Source organism: Convolutriloba macropyga, chromosome 10 (genome assembly GCF_964194025.1).
Source record: "Convolutriloba macropyga chromosome 10, txConMacr16.3, whole genome shotgun sequence".
Classification (NCBI taxonomy): domain Eukaryota; kingdom Metazoa; phylum Xenacoelomorpha; order Acoela; family Convolutidae; genus Convolutriloba; species Convolutriloba macropyga.
This window is the reverse complement of record NC_134477.1, coordinates 33731395-33749327: the sequence shown is the minus strand read 5'-3', so window position 1 is coordinate 33749327 and position 17933 is coordinate 33731395. Positions and strand designations below refer to the sequence as shown.

At 35.2% G+C, this 17933-nt stretch overlaps 1 protein-coding gene across 1 annotated transcript in view; it reads left to right on the top strand.

Moving 5' to 3' along the window:
* Positions 1-17933, top strand: part of LOC142347999 (neurofibromin-like) — a 634373-nt gene that overhangs the window by 416308 nt on the left and 200132 nt on the right. The window lies entirely within an intron of this gene.

Here is a 17933-nt window from a genome sequence, read left to right as displayed (position 1 = left end):
GACGCGTCGGTTGGTTGTTGCAAATTTTTGATCGTTTCACCTTTTTGGCCCCACTAATGTATCTGTCCAATTTAAATTAAAGTATGTTGTTTAAAGTAAAGTGGTTTGTAATTTCCGTAATAAGTGCTTAAAAATTAGTTCATGAAATTTTGCGTTTTTTACAAAACTTTTTAAAATGAATTTTTAATGTGAATTGTGATTGTAACTAAGCAAAACTTTTTACTCTTAATCTGTTATCATCATCGTATGAGGAGCGATAATTTAACAAGTTAGGTTGTTGTATTTCTCCAATAATTTGACAATTGAGTGAACAGTAAGCAAGGTTTCGATTAAAGCAAATGATTATTTTTTAAATAATTTTCTGTTTTATAAAATGATCTGTCATTTCTCCTCAACTGCTTTTTTTCTGGCAGTGAGATTATTTATTTTAAATAAGTGCAAGTTTTTGCAGATGGCGACACTGTGACTACATTTGACAGCGTTGCCATTTAAAATCTAGCACTTCCAAAGTTGTCACCTCGCGAACAATTGTAAAGGGGTACTGAGCAGACTTCATCTGAGAAGTTGTTGAGCCCCAAATAATTTAATTATTTGACAGATATTGGTTCCATTTCTCTACGAAGCAGTCGAAATCAAATCTCTCAGTTTAAGATGACTCATTTATCAGTCATTTTCGATGTAATCAATGTATTATTCTACGGAATGATGTTCTGGTTTCTACAGGTAAGTGTTTACATTTTGAATGGCCTTCAGATTTGTCTGCTGCATTTAGCGGAGCCCTGTTGGACTTTTTATGCGATATATTTGTCTATTGCGATTTTAAGTATTCAACTCGTCTCATCCGTTTTTTTTCTGCAATTATGTCACACGAAAAAAGCTTTGCAGGTGAAGTTCTGAAATTCGACAGCTCAAAACTTTTACCCGAAACATTAGACTTACCTTCACTAACAACAGAATATTACCATAAGAATATCAGTTTTTGATTGCTCTAGAATGAAGTTTGAACCAATTCTTGTAATCGGTTATCGGGCAAAATTTTTGCCTGACCGCTTTGAATACTCGAATTTTTAATAGCCATCGTCAGCCTCTCAAAAGCTATTATTTAGGCGTTTTCCTTTATTAAAATTCAAAGAATTTAATTTGCATCGGGTGCAATTCTTTTACGACTCGAAGAGTAGAAATGGTGATCCATTTTTAATCGGTGAGTTCTATTCTTCATGGATGTGTTTCGGAGTACGCTAAAAACGTTAAAAACCACACGTGAAAATCCTTTGTGTCAATCTGCAGTAGAAAAGTCAAAATCAGAGAGAGAATTTAGAGTGGTTTTGTGTTCGTCCATCATTTTGAGACAGCGAGAAAAGTGTAAAGTAGCTGTGAAAATATTGCGCTAAGCGAACGATATCTTTGACCACGTGCGGCTTTTTCAGTGTTTCTTTTTTAGTTTTAACTTTTTTAGTTCTTTTTCGTCCACATATTTTTATTGATCATCTAAGCTAGCAATAGGGAATTTCAATTCCTTTCTGACTATTTGAAGCAAATGTTAGACTTTGTATTAAGAAACAATTTTAACAATTTTTTGTAAGTTTTTGTAATGTCCTTCATTTTTCTAGCATTTGAGGAGTTAATAGCAACTCAACGGCTATTGTTTAAAGTTGAGTGAGAAACGCCATTTAAACAAATATTTGCTTTCCAGATTCATTGCTTACGTAGAGAAGCAATTATTGTAAACGTGTCTTTTTTATTCAAAATTTTCGCTTGACCGTTTTAACTCTTCGAGTGACTTTTGAGCCTTTGACTTTGTACGTTTGGCGTGATCTAAAATTCTCTCTCAATCACAATTTCAAGCAGCTAAACTCAGTTGGCGGCAATTTAATGCTCAAAGTCAAATGAAAAATGCGCCGAAAATAGTACCATTTTTCACTTTAAATCTTTAGTGGTTTATATTAATCATTAATGTGGTTATTTGAAGCCCACTATTGAACATCTTAGTCCCATTTAGGCTCCCATCCCCCTCCCCCACCCGACTGAAGCAGGCTACAAGAGAGCAATTCTTCCGACGTTTAGTCGGTTATGTTTGTTATTGTTGTTGTGCGGTGAATTGACTACTGTTTTGGCGTTTGATTTTGAAAATTTCTTTCTATCAATTCCTTGTAGTTTCCTGGTCTAGTTTTATATTTATTTAATGAAAATGAAAATTATTGTTTACGGCTGCGTTTAAACAGCAGGTGCTCAGAAAAACAATTCTCAAATCATCAGAGTCAGTATCAAAAAACGAAATCAAAAATAGATTGAGCCCAATTTTGGATGCCTTCTGCTTGTTTTTATAAGCTTTAGTCACCAAATTTTAATCGCGAAATCTTAATAGTTTCGATCAACCCCTGTATCCTCTCATCAAGAAACAGGAGTGTCTAACTTCAAAATGAATTAAAATTAGTTCCACTTTAAAATAGTTTTTGAGCAACAATCAGTTTCATTTTTCTCTTCTTTCAATCCTAATTGGGGTTTATTGGAATCAATGGTGGCTCTTTTTTTCCGGGTATATGCTGGGTACATTTTTCAGCAACGCAATTTTTTGTGTTTCTCCTGTTTCGTTAAATTTTTGTAAATAATATCGAAGTTGATACATGTATTTTAATGGTGTGTAGGTGCTATTTATTGAATCACTCAATGGAAAGCCAATAATTATGACATCGACTATCTGTTTTCGAAAAATGTAAGTGATGATTTTGGTCACGCCGAAACAGGTAGTTGAAGGGAAAACGAATAGTTTTTCGACGTGTATGAAATAAAGTTCTTTAAAGTGATTTTTTGATCACATGAGGCGATTTGACTCTGATTTCTGCTGTTTTTAAATTTGTTTGATTGGATTTTAACTAACTGTTTTTGCCTACCTATTCTTAGTCCAATTTTGGTTTAATTTTTTGTCTAGCTAATGAAAATTCTTTGAGGTGCAGGCCAGGACTTGCCCTGCTATGTTTTTAAAATCGATTTTCCTTTTGTCCGCTTTTTTTGTTTTACCTTAAGTCACATTTTCCACGTTTGACTCCTGAATAACGTCACTGACTGTTTTAACTGAATGGATTTTAAATTCCTTCTCGTCTGGAATTACCTAATGTAGTAAAAACGTTTAAAGTCAAAAGGGTCTTTCTTCACTCACTGTTTTAAACTGAATGAATCTTAATTTTTTTATTAATTAAATTGCTTAATGTAGTGAATACGGTCTATTCTGTTCATTAAAATGAGTACATTATTATTAAGCTCACTAGCTGTCAGTTTAGTTGCTGAAATGTATATTTTTAGAATCTAACAAACTGCACGCCAAATTGGAGCACTTATTGACTATTCTGTTTCCATCTCGATCTGCGTTGAGTTCTTCAACGGGGGTTATTTTTTGACAGTTTCTTGGCTATGTTTGTTCAAGAGCATTGAGAGATCTGTCGATTTGATTGATATTAACTTAAAGGTATGTTTTTTTAAAGAGAATGGAGTAATTTCAACCGAGTCTAGGGCCATATTCTTGTTTTAATTTTTTCGCCGCTGATATGAAGCTTTGCTATATTTTTGTGTGTTCACTATTTACTTTAGACCTATTTGTTAGGTTTTGCTACCAAGGAGTCACACTTCAATTTTATGCAGGGTGGTTTCGACTGAAACAACTTATATTTGTATTTTTTTTCAATTTTTCTTTTTTTGATTTGTTTTTATTAATGGTTGCTTAGTATGTGTCTAAAACGAAATGAGTGGATCACTGATTGAGCCGACGAACTTTGGAGGCACTTTTCCCGAATGAGAACAATTTTTTGTCTTGTACCGTTTTAGCATTTTGTAATTATCTTATTTTCAAAATCATTTCTGTTGTTTTTCTATCAATTGGTAGTCAATAATTGAATGAGAACTTTTTCTTTACATTCTTTTACCAATCATTGTTTGGGGACAGGTTTTTAAAGATATTTATTGTTTTTGATTTGAAAATGTTTTTTTTTTGTTTCAAAATGGTTAACATGAAGTTTTAAAAAAGTTAATTTTTTGTAGTAATTAGTGACTGGGGACTAAGTGAGTATCTGCTTCGAGTCGGTTCCGGAGTCTTTCGGCTATGTTTTTAGGATCTGTTCACACATTTGAGGAAGTCAAATGATATTGATTTTGTTTCCAACGAAACAGGAGGTTGAACGAAAAAGTGTGGTTTGGCAAAAATTTGGCGTAGAAACGGTGTCGACAAAAATCCGTTTTCGGATTTTTGGGTTTACATATGGATGCGGCAAGTTAACTTCGATATCAGTTTTTTAGTTTTTTGTCTAGTCAACGACATTTTTTTAAATTGTAGATAAATGTTTGTTCTGCTCCATCTTTTTGATTGCTCTCAAAGTTTGTAGCAATTATATTATTCTTGTAGTCTGACCCATATGAATTTTCGTCCTCAAAAATGGGATAAACAGGTAGCGTAAGGCATTAATTGACCGATCAGCTCTCTTAGCCTCACGCTTTACTGGTCTCTTATGTATGCGATTCACCAAAACTATTTTGAGGAGACAATTTCAATGTGTGTGAAGGGCGGTTCTTAGTCTTACGTTTGACCTCCCTCAGTCAACCACCCCCCCCCCCAAAACCAAACCCCTCCTTTTCTATCCTCCTCCAACCCTGCGGATTTAGACCCACCTCTCGTCCTGCTCTCCCACAAACCCTATCACTTAACCCCCCCCCCCCCACCCCCCAATCGTTTGACACCTCGCTCCGCTCTCACTCACATAGCTAGCTACTACCGAAGTACATCGCTCACCTGTCGTTTGAGAGCAATTCGCCCGACTTTAGCCGTTTATGTTTAATTTAGTGTAGCTTGTTATTAGGTTTCGTTTTACAAAGGTCACGAATTTACGTTTCATTTCTGACTTACAGAAATCTTTGTTACAACTGAAAGGAGTTTTGAATTCATTCGGCAAATTTAAGCAATTAGTTTCACGGTCAAAAAGCGAAATCCATAAAGGGATGATCCAATGAAGGCCAGTTTTCAAGACTTAATGTTAAAGACTTAGTGCATTAAAATATCAGAGTTTGTTAGGGTATACTGCAAACTAGTACTAGTATTAAGCCTTTTGTCTGATTTAGAGGCAGAAATCATCTTATCAAATCTAATGGAACTGGAGACCAAACAAGAACTTTTTTCTACACTTGAAGAATATACGGCTGTCATTATTTTGCCTTTTTTTTCTATAACATTCAATCCCAAGTTCGGTCAGTGGGGTCATTGGCGGTCTTCTTTTTTTGGTTCAAGCTGCTCTCTCAGATTTTTAATTAGCTCACACGGCAGCAGTTTACAAGGTGAATATCGGGTCAAAATTGATTTCATTTTATCCCTCTCTTCTTACCACTCGTCCATTATAGCAGCACTGTTTTCTACTTTTTCGGAGAAAAAGTAGTTTGGATTTATCTCTTATTCTGATCAAAGTGCTTTTAAGCTGCATGTGTCAGCAAATCGATCTAGAGTCAATAGAGTCTGTATCAAAAACAAAAATCAAATCTAAAGCCCAATTTTAGATGCCCGCTACTTGAACTTTGTTCTTATAATTTTTCTTTGCCATCTGTAATGCGTATTGGTATTGTTACTAGCTCCCTGCGTCCTCATTACGAAAAGGAGTTTGTCTACCTATGAAACGAAATCAAAATAGTTCGCTCTTTTGTAATGTTTTTGCACAACAATCTTCGTCCTCCTGTTCTTTTAACCTCAATTGGTGGGTTTCAATGGTGGCTATATTCCGACATTCTAATGGGCATTTTGTTCTCTAATAAAGTTTACTAGTAGTCTACATAAGGTCTATTAATATCAATTGATAACCCTTAGTGAACCTATAGCCTCGACTTTACGGCGTGAGTCATCCGACACAAATTCGTTCAAGGTAATTGGTGTCTGTTGCAAGAGAATTGCGCAAAGAAATTGTGGCGTTCCTTTTTCAAGGTGAAAAGGCAATTATTTGAAATTTTTGGGCCCAAATAAATGGTGCAAATTTTCACGTTTTTTTTGTTTTTGAGTTTTTGTTAGATGGGGAGTCAATTGAAGTTGGGCAAATTTCAATTAGGTTTTGGGCCACATATTATTCTTTTGTCTGTTTTTGAGCTATATGTTAGGTAATGGAAACTTAAACAGCTAATTTTATAGTGAATTTTGCAAGTTTTTCTCGATAAATTCAACGTTTTTTGTTTTTTTGTTCACTAGGATCAAATGAAGCTTTTTCATAGCTTGTGCATGGGTTAATGTGTACATTGTATTGCAGTGAGTTTAGTTTTGAGGATATTAGCGACAAAAACTTGATTGCGAACTTCTATTATCTTGGCTTATATTCCAAAGTTTTAAAACTTCAGTCGTTATTGCTTCTGTTGGTCTCTCATGCCCAGCCGGTTTTCTGCTAGCCTGCAATTTGTCTGTAATTCATACTGTTATTCTGTAATTTTTCGTTGGAAAAAGTTGTTCTTGAAGACTTAGGTATGATGAATTACAAAAATTCGCAGTAGTTTTTGTATTTTAATTTATTTTTTTTGCGAGTGTTTTGTCATTTTCTACGCTCAGGTCGGCAAATTTTGGTGTTGCGTTTATGCGTAAGTTGTGAGGTTAGTTTTGTATTTGAAGATATTGTCTCCAGAAGCTCTACCAACTCTTCTGTATTTTTATTGTGTTTTCATTTGAGCATTTTGGTATTCAATAACCCTGATTATAAAATATGCGCTTTGAATGCTTAATTTTTTTGATACTATAATGCCAAACAGAAAAAAACAGTTCCACTAAATTTGTCTGGCATTGATGAATCAGTCTGGTGGTCAGGTGCAGTAGTTTTAAGTTTTTCGTTCACTTCGTTAAGTTGTGTTTCAGGACGTATCCTGCACGTTTTTTTCTTTGGATCACTTTTTTCGTTTTACATACGTCAAGACATTTAACTTTTGACTTCTGACTTACCTCAATGCCTGTTTCAACTGAATGGATTTTGGTTTTTTTTCTTTGATTAACGTAATGCAGTGAATACGGTGATGTTCCTCAAAAGCGCAAAATTTAATGAAACGGTATAAACCGCTAAAGCCCTGTCATTAAGCTAGCTGGCATTGGTATTTAGTTTAATAGACTTCACTTTAGAAGCTGGATTAAGTATAATTTTGGAATATGACAAACTGCACGTCAAATTCGAACTTTTTTGACACTTCTTAAAAAAATTCTGTTAATTTCTATCATTTCTTTCTTTGTCAATTTCAATGTGCCTCATGGGGGTCAACGGCGGCTATTTTCCGGCAATTATCTGGCTATGTTTAAAACATTTTGAATTGTTTATGAATATGAATAGCTTAAGAATCAGCCTAACAACTCAAAAATTATAGCTGTTCTTAAAGTTGAGGACACGCCTAGATGAACAAAAATAACCTTCCAAAAACAAGGTTTAGTTTGAAATATTCAACAGAAAAACTTTTTTCTGCAACTCTATAGTTTGTTCTGATTTCGTTCGTAAATTAGTCTCTAATATTAAAATGTGGATTGTTCCATGGCTGAGTGAGATTATCTTAATAAGTTTTTGAGAAATGAAGACTGTATGATTATCAGTTTTGTGCTATTTCATCAGTTTTATTTTTGACACTAAGTTTATTTGTTCTATTCATGATATCGAAATTTACATCCGCTCAAAATCAGCCTATATGAGTCTGCAGGTGACAGGACAAAAGTCCGGAAAGCAATCACTTTATTGAAACTGTTTTCTATATATAGGGAATCATTGCATTACTGACTCTTTTATTGAATACGTACTGCTTGATAGTCCTTCTGGTTCAAACGGAAACGCGCACCATGGGCTTCTTTTTGGTAATCCTCCAAACTACGTTCGATGTTCTGGTATCCGGTCTGTCCAGTTTCATATTTTATGGATTCTTCCAATTCCGAGAAGGATATCTTGTGTTCTGCGATTTTCAAATGCTGGCAAAAACAGTAACCGACACGTAAGTCAAATCTAGTTTCATTGTAATTTTTTTAAATTTTATTTCGGGGCAAAATGGTTTGCACCTGGGTATTGGCGAAAGCCAAAATGCATCAATTCTATGCTTTTGCTCCTCTTCAAAATTCGACCTTTCATTCGATTTATTTAATTTTACCCAAAATTTGGACCTTAAATTGGATCACTTCACATTTGATTTTTCCATGGGCGTGTAATCTAAAAAGCCGGCCGGCTAATATTACGCTCCTATTTTACGACACAAAAAGGAGTAATGTTGATTCACTGCTCTCAAAGGAAGTTTGTAGCAATTATACTGGTCTGTGGTCTTTTGCGATTTTTTCCTGGACGATTTTTCGTCTGAGCCTTTCGTCGGGATAAACTGGTAAAGCCCTGCGGGCATTATGTTGCTGAGCAGTTCTCTTAGCGCTCTAAGTATGCGATTCACTGAAATTGTTGAAGGAGACAAATTCATGGTTTGAAGGGTGCTTCTTAGCATGACCACCCTCCCACCCAAATTGATTTTGTATAAAATTGAAGAGCACAAATAAGAGCGATTGCACTCAAGCTCGTTTGCCTCAGCTTTAATTTGTTTTAACCAATGTGGTTTGTCTCATATATAGGTCTGGAGAACAAGGTCTGGAGAACAAGTGTTGGGACGTCACAACTTGTGCCGAGTTTAAATAGGGTAAAATGGAGCAAAGACTAGATATATCACTGTCTGATTTTTGGAATCGCAGCTTGTGCAAATTGTCAAAGTTTTCCTTTTTATTTTCCACCTCTTTTGCTGTTTCAAATTGAATGGCTTAATGAATTTATTTGAATTGGTGAGTATTTGACTAGAGTTTTACTCAAGTTAAACTTAATTTGGTTCCGGTGTATTCAGGCCGTTTTCTTATGTGAAATAAGTTTTCGGTTTACCTACTTTTGTCGCTTTTTTCAACATTACCCGTGAAATCTAGTTGATGCACAGCTTTTTCACCCCTATTTATTTCAGCCCCTATCCTTTCACCCCAATTTATTCGCCCCTCTATCATTTCATCCCGATTTTACTTTTATATAATTAGGACTATGAAATTTATAAAATAGTCGCTTGGCCATGCGTCGCGGGACATGGCAATGCCTCAGTGGTCCGTGGAACGTGATGTGAAACTATCACCACTGAACGTGAGATTAAGTTATCCGCTTAATTATGACAAAACATGCCGTCAATCTCGACTGCTAACTGGTGGGATGAATTGATAGAGGGGTGAAATGATAGAGGGGTTGAGTGGTTTGTGTTTGAAATATGCGAGGTTAAATGCATCGGGGTGAAATCAAATAGAACAATCTAGTTGTGTTCTTCGTCCATTCTGTATTTTGAAAACTGATCAAAGTAACCTAAAATGAAAACAATCAATGTCAAAAAATGAAATCAAATTTATCAACGGGATGAACACATAAAGTCCAGTTTTAGATGCCCGTTACAGGAGCTTTGTTTTAATTAGCCTTTCTGACCAGGTCTAGTTATCTTTTCATTGGGAAGCAAGAGAAAAAATAAATGGCAAATCCGATCAAATGTAAACGTACTTTTCAACATTTTTTATTTTTCGCTTTTGTTTGTCTGAACTAAAATTGCAGACCAAATTTAGAACAGAATCTTCCAGTTTAGTGGTCTATCAATGGGTCACTGGCGATTGTTTTTCGGCAATCTAACATCTACGTTTTAATCCTGTGCTTTCCAATTTTTGTAGCTAAATGCCGTAGTTGGAATGTGCTGTTTATTTGATTGCATTTTTAGCTCTGTGCCGAAATCGTTTGTGACATGTCCTGTTGAATGGCTCCTTCAAAATCCTTATGAAAAACGTATGGAGGAGATGACGTCAAAGTTTCTTTATAAGGGTATACTCAGTAATGTTTTTGTGAATTATTTATAAGAAGTGTTTTCAGATTTATTTACAATAAACTAGCGAGCAACAGTGTCAGTAGAGAGCAGCAAATGCTTAAAAATGCTGCGGCCGATGTTTCCTAAAGGCGTTAAATTTTTTGTCAAAAGTTGAAAATTCCTTTAACTTTGTTGAGAATTTTGGCTTTTAACTTCTGATTTGTTTTGGCTTTTAACTTCTGAATTGTTTTGGCTTTTAAATTCTGAATTTTGTTTTTTTTTTGCATTTTTAACATCTCCTGACTGGGCAATGTCCAGTGATCCCGTTTCGATCCGTTAATTGTCCTCTCTGAGTGTTTTATAGTTTTCTGTGTAGCCCAAAGATAACTTGACGTTTTCTTCCATATCAGGTCTCAGTTACTATCATGTCTACGAATTGGATAAACATTCTTTAGTAATTATGTCCACATAATTACTAAAGAAATTTGAGCTTTGAAGTTGAAGTCTAATTAAAATATCGTTGGCGATTTTATTAATCCTACGATCTTTCGTTCTGCAATTTTTCAATACTCGCCGTCAGCCTCAACAGCTATTATTTAGGCGCTCTCCTTATGACTTTAAGAGGAGTATTGAGATTCTACATGTTTTTTTTGCTGACGCAGGTTGTTTCATGACTCAAACTTTTGACTTTTATTTTTGAACGTTGACTTCGGTTTTAGAACGTCGACTTCTGTTTTCGATTATTGGACTTTAACGGTGGCTTAGGTACTAAGACGTAGAAATTATGAACTGCTGGTAGTATCCAAGGTGAAAAGGTCATTATGAAAAGCTTTCGTCCCATAACAGACTGCAAACACCATCCACCTACCCCCTTCCACCCCACCTACCTCCCATGTCGAATTTCATTAGGCTATTAATTTTTTTCGTTTTTTCTTTTCTTTGATGTTTCTTATTTTATGTAAGGTTAGGTTAGTAATTTTATTGCACGACTCTTCGAGTCGTTTACAGTATTCTACCGGATGTTTTAAAATTCGGTTTGCCTTTTGATCACGTTTTTCGTTGTACATACTTCACGGTTGTCACCTTTGACTCGTGTCTTACCTCACTCACTGTATCAATTGAATGGATATAAAAATCTTTCACGCATTGAATTACGAAGCGTGAATACAGTCAAAGTCAAAAGAGCAAAATCAAAATAAACGGGATAAACCGTTGATGACCGGTTATTAAATGATAGTGCATTAGGTTATTGAAGTCCCTTAGAGTGATTGCTAGCTGACAGTAATAAGATCAATATGTTTCAGTTGAATTAAGTATTGAATTAAGAAGCTGAATTAAGTATAGTTTTTGAATGTAATTGAAACTGCACATCAAATAAGAACATTTTGTAACTTGGATAAAAGTCTGTCAATTTCCATTTTTTTCTGTTTCGATAAAAATTGCGTCAAGAGTGTCAACGGCGGATGTTTTCCGGCAATCTACCGGCTATGTTTGATTTATCGATTTTTGGTCTCTGTTTTGAAAATTTTGGATTTTTAATTGCTCTCAAGCAAAGTTTGTGGCAATTATATTATTCTTGTGGTCTTCTGATACGATTTTTTGCTTGACCTGTTTTTCTTTTGACCCATTTGACTTTTGGTCCTCAAAAACAGAATAACAGGTAGCGCCCCATGCTAGGATCCCCAAGCACAATCTGGCTACTGCCAAAGCCAACGACTCGTCGGTGATTTGTGCGACGTTGTTCGGTTATCCTAGATGTTTTGTGAAGAATTAAATGCTCAAAATTGTGGGGAATGGGTACGTTATCTGGGATCATCTTCATTTTTGTCCTCGGTATTATCGCTTTTTTGATCATGGATAAAAGTTCATTAAATTTAAAATATCTGACTAGGTATTGTCACTGTTGTCAAAGAAAGGCCTAAAAACACAATTTACAACCTAATTTTACATAGGCAAACGCATTCCGAAAGCCATTCCACCTTATCTATCAGACAAAACGTTTTTCCTAAGGTTCGGAATGAGTTAAATAATATTTATCTCGCAGACATTTTTCAACAATATTGACACTGAAGGAAAACCTGTTCCATGGCATCTGAATGAAATAATAACCAGAGAAAAGTACTTCAATGTCCAGAGAATAGATACGAGAATAGAAGAGTTCTACAATAGAAAAGATTGGATGGAAATGGGAAGTTCCAAAATTTTGGTACATAAATTGGAGAAGCTTAAATACTAAATCTGAGCAATGGTCACTGTTTTTTCTGTTGTTTTTCAAGATTTTTTTGACTACCAATTTAACTTCTGATGTTTTTGTATTCTGACCAATAAACTTAGTGCATTTTTCTCTTGAGAAACGAGATAAATTGATAAAGCCCGAGTGCCTTAAGTTGCTGAGCAGTTCGCTAAGAGCCGTACTAGTCTCATAGATTCAATGAAACCGCTGAGTGGACCAAAATTTATGGTGTGGAGGGCAATGCTTTGAATTTCTCACCCTCTTTCTCCCATTTTCCAAACACCCATCCACAACTACGATGTATGGATGAATTCGGGGTGTAAAAGATAATTTTGTGGTTTGATTGGACTCCTCTGCCACTTTTCTTCACAGTGAACATGAGCTCACTTCGCTGCAGCGATCGACTACTCAAGCCTGCCTATTGACAGTCGTCTGAGAGCCACTCGCCTGATGTTAGCTGATTGTTTTTTCACTTTTAATAGCAGCATCATTTAAGCATACGGCTATTTTTGGTGACAATATTGGTATTGTTAGGGCTTCTTTTTTAATGATTTCGTTTGTTCAAATGTATTTAATAGCCGACGTCAGCCTCTCAATGGCTATTATGTAGGCACTTTTTAAATTTCGCTTTACCTTTCGTTCGTTTTTTGTTTTACATAAATCACTACTTTCACAATTGACTCCTGACTTACTCACTGTTTCAACTGAATGGATTTTAAATTCTTTCACTCATTAATAGCCGCCGTCCGTCAGCCTCACAAACGGCTGTTATTTAGGCGCTCTTCTTTTTTTAATTCGCTATACCTTTTGATCACGTTTTTCATTTTACATAAGTCACCATTTTCACGTTTGACTTCTGACTTACCTCACTCACTGCTTCAACTGAATGGATTCTAAATTCTTTCACGCATTGAATTACGCCGTGTAGTGAATACGGTCAATGTCAAAAGAGCAAAATCAATAGAAATAGGGTAATACGATAAAGCCCGGTCATTAAGTCGTAGTGCACTAGGTTATCAAAGTTCATTAGAGCGATTGCTAGCTGATATTGGTGTTAAATTTAATACCTTTCAGTTTAGAAGCTGAAGTAAGTATAGGTTTGAATTGAGAAATTTAGTGAATGCGGTCATTGTCAAAAGATCAAAATCAAAAGAAACACGATTCACCGATAAAAACAGATCATAAAGTCAGTGCATTAGGTTGTCGATACTCACTAGGTTGTCGATTGCCAGCTGGACTTCACTATACAAGTTGAATTTAGTATAATTAATAGCCGCATTCGTTTTCTTAGCAGGCTGTTATTGCGCTCTTAATTTTATTACAATTCAAAGGATTCTATTAGTATTGGGACGCTGTCTTTTTTTAAGATTTGTTTACACATTTTCATGATTTTTGAAGTCAAATTGGGGTAGTGATTTTGGTCACGCCGAAACAAGAATTAATCAAGAAAGCGAGCGGTTTTGCGGCATAATTTTTTTACTCGACTTTAAAAGTAGTCTTTGAACTAAAATTCGCTTACTAGCTAGTGGTTTTTTTGTTCACATGCTGCATTTTTGTTCACTGTTTTTTCAATTTTTTTAATTTTAGAAATTAGTTTCTTAATCCATTCATAGTCCATTCTAGGTCTAGTTTTTTGTTAAGTCAATGAAAATTCTTTGAATGGTAGGCCAGGACTTGTCCTGCTATGTTTTTTTACTTTGTCGAATAAAATATTAATCCGCTTTATCTCATTTTGTCGCTTTTTCGACACTTTGCTTGAAAGTTTTTGACTTCTTTTGGCTGGTTTCGTTCTTCACCCATTCTGCTCTAAAAGCTTTTAAACCGATCCAAATTAAACAGAATCAGTATTGAAATCAAAATAATGGGATAAACCCATGAAGCTCAATTTTTGATGCGCGTTACTTGAACTTTGCTCTTATTAGTCTTAGTCTACATCTCTATGCGTTCCCTGACCCTCTCATTGCGAAACAGGAGTATGAATAATCCAATCAAAATGGTTCGCATTTAAAAATGTGTTTGTTTTATTATTCTTTTTCTGTTCCTTCAATTTCAATCAGTGTCATGGGAAGCAATGGCGGCTACATTCCGGCAATCTGCTGGGTTGTCTTAGAATCTATCTAAAACTGCACACCATGTAGCATTTTTTGAGACTTAGAAACAAATTCTGCCAATTTTTCATCTCTTCTTCTGTATCTGTGTCAATGGTGGCGAATGGAAATGCTGTGAGGAAAAACAAATTTGAAAGAGGAAAACGTGAATATTTTGTTCTAAGCCGTTTTCTCAGAGATAAGTGGGTTTAAAAATTTTGCTCATTGACCGAATTTCCTATCTCATTAGGGTTTTTCTGGTTTTGATCGAATTAATGGAATTCAGCCTCTTTTTGAACTTGTTCGTTATTTAGTAAGCTGTTTTGCCTTGACCATATTTAAACATCGTTTTAGACATTTTAAAGAGATTTTTGAATCTTTATAGGATTGGGTGCCGCGCATATGCTTTTGCCAATATCTGATAATTTTGGTGGTTTTGTGCGCCCAAAGTGAATATTTGTGCCTAATTTCCCAGCTTAACATATTGTAAATTAATTGATTCTTATCCCCACAGGAATGTTTTCCGGAATTAATGAGCGTGTTTACCTGCTTAATTTAAAAAGAATTTTTATTGAATTAAAATAAGTTTTTGAGATTGTTTGCTTTAGGCGATTGCGATCATTGTAACAGTTCGCCTTTTTGTTTTTAGACCTGATTGCTTGATTAATAGCCGCCCTCATCTTCTCAGCCGGCTATTATAGCGCTCCTATTTTTTTTACAATTCAAAGAATTTGAATTGTATTGGGGCGCTGTCTTTTTTTTTTTTTAAGATCTGTTCACACATTTTCATGATCTTTGAAGTCAAATTGGAGTGGTGATTTTGGTCACGCCGAAACAGGAAATGGAGCGAAAAAGCGAGTGGTTTTGCGGCGTGAATTTTTTTCGCTCTAATTTTAAAGTAGAGTGCGAAAGTGGTGTTTGAACAAAAATTCGGTTTCTCGGTAGTGGTTTTTTGTTCACATGCGGCAATTTCACTCTGAGTTTTACTGTTTTTTCGATTTTTTGGATCGGATTTTTTTCTAAATGGTTTTCCCAATCCATTCACAGCTCATTTAAGGCCTAGTTTTTTGTTTGAATTAGATTTTCATTACTCGCTAGTGGTTTTTTGTTCACATGCGGCATTTTGACATTGATTTTTTTTTTGTTTTTTTTTCTTATTTTTTGATCTGATTTTTTTTTGAAATGGTTTTCTCAATTCACTCATAGTCCATTCTAGGTCTAGTTTTTCTGTTTAATCAATGAAAATTCTTTGAATTGTACGTCAGGACTTGTCCTGCTATGTTTTTTTACTTCGTCGAATAAAAAAATGTTTCGCTTTACCTCATTTTGCCGCTTTTTCAACATTTTGCGTGATATCTTTTTGACTTCTCTAGGCTAGTTTCTCTCTTCTCTCATTCTGCTAAAAGTGATTTTGAACAGTAGTTGCTCAGCAAAGCAATTCAAAATGAACAGAGTCAGTAAAAAAATTGAAGTCAGTAGTAGAAACGGGATAAACCCATAAAGCCCAATTTTAGATGCCCGCTATTTGAACGTCGTTCCTATAAGTCTTAGTCACCATCTCTAATGCTTATTGGTATTGATAGTAGCCCCTGTAGCCGCTCTCTAAGAAACAAAAGTACGTTATGTTCAACTACGAAATGCCATCAAAATAAATCGGACTTAAAAATGTTTTTGTACAAAAATCTTTTTTTTCATTATCTTCTATTCTTTCAATCCCAATCATGCTTATTGGAATCAACGGCGGCTATTTTCCGGCAATCTGCCGGGTATGTTTTTTAATTGCATTCGGGCAAATTTGCAGCAACTACTTATGTCAGATTGTTTTTGTTTTGTAAATTTTTTTGCCTGATTGATGTTTATGTCTACATAAGTTGATTGTTCCACGAAATTAACGAGATCAACTAGTAAAGCTTGAGGGCTTCAAAACAGTGCTGTTATAGTAAAGATTTAGTTGGATCCATATATTCAATATACTGAAACTGCTGAGGAGGCTTAAATTCATTGAACGACGGACATTTGAGATTTGAGGTTTGGTGCACTCTGTTCATTTTCTCTCTTACCCAGTGGATCTAGACACACGACGCTTAATTTAGCTCTGACCAAAGCTAGCTCTACACGAGTCGTTTAAGCCCTATGTGTCAGGAGTTAGTGGGTTTTGTTTGTGTTTGATTCTAGAGGCGAAATTTTTAGCGATCCGTTTTTGCTCGTGACAAGAACAGTTTTAGGTTTTAAAACTGATCTCGAAAAATATCGCATTCAGTTCTGGAATTTTTATCTTCATTTTGGGTAAAATTAAATCTGGAGCTTTGAATTTTTAATTGTTTCGGATGACGAGTGATTCTAGCCATTCTTTTAGCACTTCTGGTGATAGAAGATTCCCTCTATGAGCTTCTTTTGCGTTTTTGCGATCAAGTTATGATCGATTTCAATTCCTTCCTTTTATGGTGCGAAGTGAGAGCAGTAATTCATAGCCGAGAGAGGTTAGCAAGACTATTATTTGCCAAACCGTTGTTTTTTCCGGTTCTTCTCAATTTTGTTCCGCCCGTTTGATCACGCGCCAAGGGGTCAAAGAATTTGACTCAAGTCGCGTTTAATTTTTCAACAAAAGCAATTTAAAGCAATTATCATAGTCACAAAAGAAAATAAAAATGGCCAAACGTTGAACTCACAATGCACAGTTCAAGATGCCTTCACTTAAACCTGATTTGCTAATGCTTGATAGCGAATCCCGGATTTTTTTTCCTGTAAGAAACTAGAATAAGCCATTTATCTTCATTTATCTAAAATCAATTAAAATTGCTTGATTTTCTATTGTTTTAAGTCTTAAGAATAAATCGCCGCCATCTACCGGGTTTGTTTTGGCTTGCGATTTTCAAATGAAAGTCTATCGGGAAAAGGGGATAAAGTTTTTCACTTCTGCTTGTTTGATAAATAAATTGATAATAGAATTCTTTTTTTAAAATCTAATCTGAGTATTTCTGCTTGCGAATCAGTTTATTTTTTTCTGGAACAATTCGTTGTGCATTTCTCGTTTCTGCCCCAATGTTTTATCTTGCTGGCCATGTCTGTCGAGCGCTACATATTGGTGTGTCATGCTCTCAAATCCTATCTGCTGCTCTCTGTGCGAAGACGAATTATCTTTTACTCGGTCATCATCTCTTTGTCGATAGCTATTCCGGGCTTGCTACTCGCTCAACGACTCATTTGCGGGGTTTTATTTCACAGCAGTCTATTGATCAATGAGTTACCATTCAATGAATATGCTGGATTAAAGCGCTTAGGATACCGATACCAGTATAAAATATTCTCAGTTGTACTTGATAATTAAAAAGATCGCCAGTTGCGCAGATGATAATAACGATTTTCAGAAATTATCTCTTAGAATATTTGACGGTGTTTAGATTTCGTAAACGATTGTGCGAAGAATCTTCGGTTGCATCTGATGGGAGTTTCCCTTTACAATTGCAATAAAGTTATGACATATCGATTTCTGGAATCTAAAACGTACTTAAATACACGGCAGTTTTAGGAATACGCAATTTTCTTGAAGGTGATTATCCTCGCAATTTATTTGCAAAAATTCTATTGAGAAACAATTGGTAAGAGAATTTTTGTATTTGTGCAGCCTATTGTCTTTTCAATTTTCGTTTTATGACAAGACTTGACAGAAGAGCTCGGGAAAAAATATATGGATGCATCAATTTCATCGAAATCAATGTTTCATGCATAGTAAAGGTTTTTTTTGTAAATTTTGGCAACTCATTGATTAATTGAACGTAGATTTTTTCCGT